Source organism: Colobus angolensis, unplaced genomic scaffold (assembly GCF_000951035.1).
Source record: "Colobus angolensis palliatus isolate OR3802 unplaced genomic scaffold, Cang.pa_1.0 Scaffold440, whole genome shotgun sequence".
Lineage (NCBI taxonomy): Eukaryota > Metazoa > Chordata > Mammalia > Primates > Cercopithecidae > Colobus > Colobus angolensis.
Window position 1 is genome coordinate 1491738 of NW_012117822.1, and position 6628 is coordinate 1498365.

Consider the following 6628-nt stretch of genomic DNA (forward strand, 5'->3'; position numbering starts at 1 on the left):
TCTCTCTCCTATTTCTGAAAATGCTTTCTCTGGGGACCTTGCTGAATGGATCAGGGCCTGGATCAGGGCAGGATAGAACATACCCTCTGGGAGAGGCTCAGAGAGCCAAACCTGAGATCAAAGCACCCAGTCTCTCAAACTCTCTGAGGAAGTGTCCTGGTAGTTCCAGGACCTACTCTGTTTTTTCCACCCAGGGAGTTTTCGGCTGCCTTAGCATTATTTCAAAGAGCATTTTCAAAGTAAATCTCCTGGCACTGGGTGCTGGGGCACATGCCTATAGTCCCAGCTTGGACTGCTTGAGCCAAGCAGTAAGTTATCAAGGCCACAGTGAGCTATGATTGTACCACTACATTCCAGCCTGGGTGATAGAATGAGACCCAAACTCTAACCCACCCTCCCCCACCAAAAAAGTAAATCTCTTTTCTGCTATTGTTTCTAGTATGCTTAAGCATCACCATTAATTGGGTAGCTGTTATAAAGGCTGGAATGGCCTGCAAGCCCTGTGAATTTTGACATGCATTGTTCCATTGGCATTTGAAGTTCATCATTAACGTCCATTTGAAAGCTTACAATTATGAAATAGAGCGATCTTGTAAATAATTCACTGTGTGTGAGCACAAGCACACACTTATTCCTGGAAGTCATTTGGTCGATAAGAGTAAAGAAACAAAGACTTCTACAGATTTAACCTCTGTCATCTCTATTTTCTCTTGAAGCGTTTTTGAGTTTCTTCCCTTGCAAGGTCAAGAAAATATTCAAGTCTGGGTGAGAGAAGAGGCTGAAGACAAGTGGGTTGAAGGGTACAAACATACAGTTAGATAGAAGGGATACATTCAATGTCTGAGAGCAGAGTAGGGTGACTATAGTTAAGAAAAATGTTTCATACTCGGATGATGTATACCCTAAATACCCTGTGTTCATCACTACACATTATATACATGTAACACAATTTCACATGTACCCCATTAATTTGTATAAATTTTTTTTTAATTCAAAGGTCTCACTCCAACCTGTCAGAGACATTTCTTAAGCTACAATAAGTTATTATCAGTCTTGCCGTTTGTAATTATAGAAGAAATATCTCCACTTTATTTTTTTTTTTTTTTTTTTTTTGAGACGGAGTCTTGCTCTGTCGCCCAGACTGGAGTGCAGTGGCCGGATCTCAGCTCACTGCAAGCTCCGCCTCCCGGGTTCACGCCATTCTCCTGCCTCAGCCTCCCGAGTAGCTGGGACTACAGGCGCCCGCCACCTCGCCCGGCTAGTTTTTTGTATTTTTTAGTAGAGACGAGGTTTCACCGTGTTAGCCAGGATGGTCTCGATCTCCTGACCTCATGATCCGCCCGTCTCGGCCTCCCAAAGTGCTGGGATTACAGGCTTGAGCCACCGCGCCCGGCCAATATCTCCACTTTCTAGACTTCTACTTTCATGAGGAGCTCAGTGGCCAAGAATGGACCATGACCCAATGGAATTGTTATGCTTTGGAATATTTGAAAAGGTGAACTTTTATCTAAACAGGGTGGTCATGAAAACTGTGTTGCATTATTTTCTTTCCCACTTTTATTGTGAAAATAATTGCATTTTGTTACTGTTAAAATATAACAGGAAGAGATTTGCTGCATATCTTTCTTATAAAACATGTTTGCGGCCAGGCGTGGTGGCTCACGCCTGTAATCCCAGCACTTTGGGAGGCCAAGGTAGGTGGATCACAAGGTCAGGAGTTCGAGACCAGCCTGGCCAACATGGTGAAACCCCGTCTCTACTAAAAATACAAAAATTAACCGGACGTAGTGGTGGGCACCTGTAGTCCCAGCTTCTTAAGAGGCTGAGGCAGGAAAATCACTTGGACCCAGGAGGCGGAGGTTGCAGTGAGCCGAGATAGTGCCACTGCACTCCAGTCTGGGTGACAGAGACAGACTCTGTCTCAAGAAAAAAAAAAAAAAAAAAGAAAACCTGTTTGCCTCCCTTCCCCATCTTTCTCACCTCCCCACAGCTAATGTCCCAGTCACTAATTTCTCACAATCCTGCAATAATAACACACATAGTCATACCTTCAAGCCAATGAATGGGCTGTGTTTCCTTGACTCGAAATGACCTTCTTGACCTAGCAAAGGCTTCTCCAAATGTTCAGACTCTCCTGTTACTCACAAACAGGATTAGGTGCTCTGACCTGTCTGCTCACACAGAATTTTACACACACTTCCATGTCTGCACTTAACCTCTCGATTTGACGTGGCTGGTTATGGGTCTTTCTTTCCCTCAGTGAAGAGCCAAAACACCTATTCATCTCAGCATTCTTATTTTTTTAATCTGTGTCATTTTTATAGAGTATGTCAACCTAAATAGCAAACAGAAGGAAACTCTCTAAAGCAATATGATATTTATTTGGGAATGGGCATTGCAATGGGAATACATGTGCCATAGTAAGCTGTGTGTATTCAGGGAGATAAAGGAAGATTTTTAAAGAAAAAATAATAACTAATTATTTTGCAATAATTATCCTTGGCCACACAGATCAATAACAAGGTGGTACCAGTCCAAGGCTGGATAGGAAGTTTTTGGGCAAGCGTCCCCGGCAGAAGTGTTTTGTTTGTTTGTTTGTTTGCTTGTTTTAAATGCAAGGTTGCAATGGCCTTTGTGCAATGAAAGGTTGTGCTTTTGGTAGAGTCTTGTATTACATTTTGCTGTTTTTGTTTTTGTTTTCATTTTTGTTTTTGAGAAAAAGGTCTCACTCTGTTGCCCAGACTGTAGTGCAGTGGTGCAATCACAGCTCATTGCAGCCTCGATCTCCCAGGCTCAAGCAATCAAACAATCCTCCCATCTCAGCCTCCCAAGGAGCTGGGACTACAGGTGTGAGACACCACACCTGGCTAATTTTTTAATTTTTTTGTAGAGACAAGGTTTTACTGTGTTGCCCAGGCTGGTCTCCAACTCCCCGGCTCAAGCGATCTTCCCTCCTCATACTGGGATTAGGGGCATGAGCCACCACGCCCGGCCTTGATAGTTCTTGTTATCAGGCATTGGTGCATGAGATCCCTTCCTTCATGGCCTTCCCCAGCTCTGACTCCACTTTGATTCTGACATCTTTCACATGTGCAATGTGATGTGCGAGATATATATATATACACACATATATATACACACACACACACACACAATGTGGAGTGATTTAATAAAGCTAATTATAGTATCTATGATCTCACTTGACCTGTTTTGTGGTTATACATTTGAACTTTACTTTCTTATTATTCTGAAATATACATTATTACTGACAATAGTCACCTGCTGTGCAATAGATCTCAAAACTTATTTGTCCTGTCTAACTGAAACTTTGTACCTCTGGACCACTAACTCCCCATTCTGTCACTCCTCTCCCCCATCAACCCCACCGCCAGCCCAGGTAACCATAATTCCACACCTATTCTGTGGTTTCCACTTCTAAATTTCACATACAAATGAGATAATCAGCATTCTTAATTTCTATCATAGTGCCTACCCTATGTTACCTTCCATAACACAGCTAGAGTAAATCATTCTCTGATGGAAGTAAATCAGCAATAATTAGGGAAATTCTTCACTCTATCACACTACGGGGTCCACAGCTTTGTCGCTCCTGAGGGAAACTGTATTCTTCATTTTATAAAAACACATGCACCACTTAACATTTCAGTCAATAATGGACCACATATATGAGAGTGGTCTCACAAAGTTATAATGGAGCTGAAGAATTTTTATCACCTAGCATTTACTATGCTATTCTTTTTATCTTTATGACTGTACTCCTTCTACTTATTAAAAAAAAGAAAAAATGAACTGTAAGACACCCTCAGGCAGGTCCTTCAGGAGGTATCCAGAAGAAGGCACTGTTATCATAGGAAATGACAGCTCTATGCCTGTTTCTGTTACTGAAGATCTTCCAGTGGGACAAAGAGGTGGGGCTGGAAGACAGTGACACTGATGATCCTGGCCCTGTGTAGGCCTAGGCTAATGTGTGTGCTTTTGTTTTCATTTTTAACAAAAAATTAGCATAAAAATAGAAAAAAAAAGCTTACAGAATCAGGATATAAAGAAAGAAAATATTTTTGTATAGCCATGCAATGTGTTTCAAGCTAACTGTTACAACAAAACAGTCAAAAAGTTTTTAAAAAGTACAGGCTCATGCCTGTAATCCCAGCACTTGGGGAGGCCAAGGCAGGTGGATCACTAGAGGTTAGGAGTTTGAGCCAGCCTGGCCAACATGGTGAAACTCGTCTCTACTAAAAATACAAAAAAAGTTAGCTGGGTGTGGTGGCAAGAGCCTGTAATCCCAGCTACTTGGGAGGCTGGTGCAGGAGAATAGCTTCAACCTGGGAGGCAGAGATTGCAGTGAGCCGAGATCGCACCACTGCACTCCAGCCTGGGTGACAGAGACTCAGTCTCAAAAAAAAAAAAAAAATTTTATAAAGTAAAAAAGTTACAGTAAGCTAAGTTTAGTTTACTACTGAAGAAAAATATTTTAAATAAATTTCGTGTAGCCTAAGTGTACAGTGATATTGGTTAGATATTGGTGTTGTTTACTTGGAACATAAAGGGAAAGAATGGGGCCAGTGTAAACAGTTATTTAAGAGAATAATATATATGCACATTTTAATTAAACTCTAATATGAACATTTACTTGGTCTCTTTCAAAAACAGAGCTAGGAATATATGGTTTTTCCCTAAGTCAACTCTAAACTGTTATCAGGCAATTTAACAAACCAGAGCTGCCACCCAGGTGGAATAGAGCTCAGGAATGCTCACAGAAGTCTTTCTAAAACACATGTATACCACCACCCCCATTTAAACAGCAGCACTTATTGAAAGAGGACTCAAGTTGAGCTCCTTTTCCCCCTCCCCCACCCCCCCATGGGGACAGCAAGGTCCTGTTGGCATGCACCAATGACATCCCTTTACTGCACATTCGTTAATCTGGATTCCTCAAGATGATCTGAGAAGCTGCAGACACACAAGGGTGGCCTGTGATAGTCTTTGTTATCAGAAGCCTGCAGGCTTCCTTTCATCTTATTAAAATTATACCCTTTCTGCTAAGGTTGAAAACAACTGAGAAATTGTAATTGTATCCCATTCAACCTCATCTGAAAGAGGGGAAAGTGGCCCATCAGACCATCTCAAGTTACAATACGATTCATGTGGTATTTCTATTTCCCACACCAGCCCGGGCACTCCAAGGGTTTTGCTCAATCCCTGGGTGGTGGGAACCCCCCTGAAGGGTTTATAAACCTAACAGAACTAAGCACCATGTGACAGACACTGTGCTAACGGCTTTACATGCATTCTTTTACTTACGTCTCCCAACACCCCCAGCATTATTATTATTTTGGGTTTTTTACATCTCCATTTTGACACTTGGCAAGGCAAAGAAACCTGACAACAGTTAAACAGCTAGCAATTTCCAGAGTGGGAATCTGCCCCCAGGCAGCATGACATCACAGCCCACATGGTTAACCTCTATTCTAACATGAACTTCAAAACTCTAGCCTGCTGTGCTAGGAATTGAATGTTTGTGAACCTCCAAAATTCATATGTTGATGCCTTCTCTTCAATACGATGGTATCAGGAGGTGGGCCAAATTGATTAATTAGTGATTTTTTTAGTGGATTTCCTTATAACTCTATTTCATGAGGGTGGTGCCCTCATAAATTGGATCAGTGCCCTTTTAAAAAAGAGGAGGAGACACGAGATTCTCTTTCTCTCAGTCATATGAAGACACAGTAAGAAGGCTGTCTCCAAACAAGGGAGCCAGCCCTCACTAGATGCCAGGTCTGCTGGCACCTTGATTTCCCACCCTCCAGAACTGTGAGACAGAACTGTTTGCCATTAAAGCCTCCAGTCTATAGGATTGTTACAACAGCCTGAGCCAAGACATGCTTGGTGAAGACGCCCACCATGTTGCTAGAAGGCCCATGATATTCCACTCTCCCCAGCTGCTCTGAAAGCAACAGATGTGGCAGTCAGCAACCAGTCAGCCAGGTGAGACTCTAGTCTGGTCCCTAAGGCTATCTCCCCGACCCCTTGGTTGGACTTCAGAGGGAATGGAAATCAACTTGGGCTGTAGCCATATCCTGTTGGCCTTCCCAGGGCACGGACAAGCTGTGATAATCCCGCAAACAAATAAGGTGGGGAAGATGAGTTCAACTGTACGGTTGGCAAACATTCGCAGGCCACTTAGAAAAGCTGCAGTTTTAACCATGCTCTCTTAGAGAGGTTTCAACATGGCAGAGTGGGCACTGGTGGTGACATGTTCAGACACTTAGAGAATTATCTTCCTTCCTGCCATTTTTTGCACTGCCCTTCCTTATCCTGTCTACCCAAGCACCATGGGGTTGTGCCTCTCCTTCAGTGATTGTATTAATCAGGATGCTCCAGTGTCCAAGTGGTCCTGGAAATTCCGCCCAAAAAAAGGTGTAAAGTCAAGGGGGGCTGATGCCTCTCCTTGTACTGCATTACTGATGGCTGTCAGTCTCCCCGTCCTGTGTGGCAGCCTTGCAAGAACAGGGACCAGTTGGAGGGGCGGAGTAAGATGGCCGAATAGGAACAGCTCCAGTCTCCAACTCCCAGCGCGAAGGACACAGAAGACCGGTGATTTCTGCAT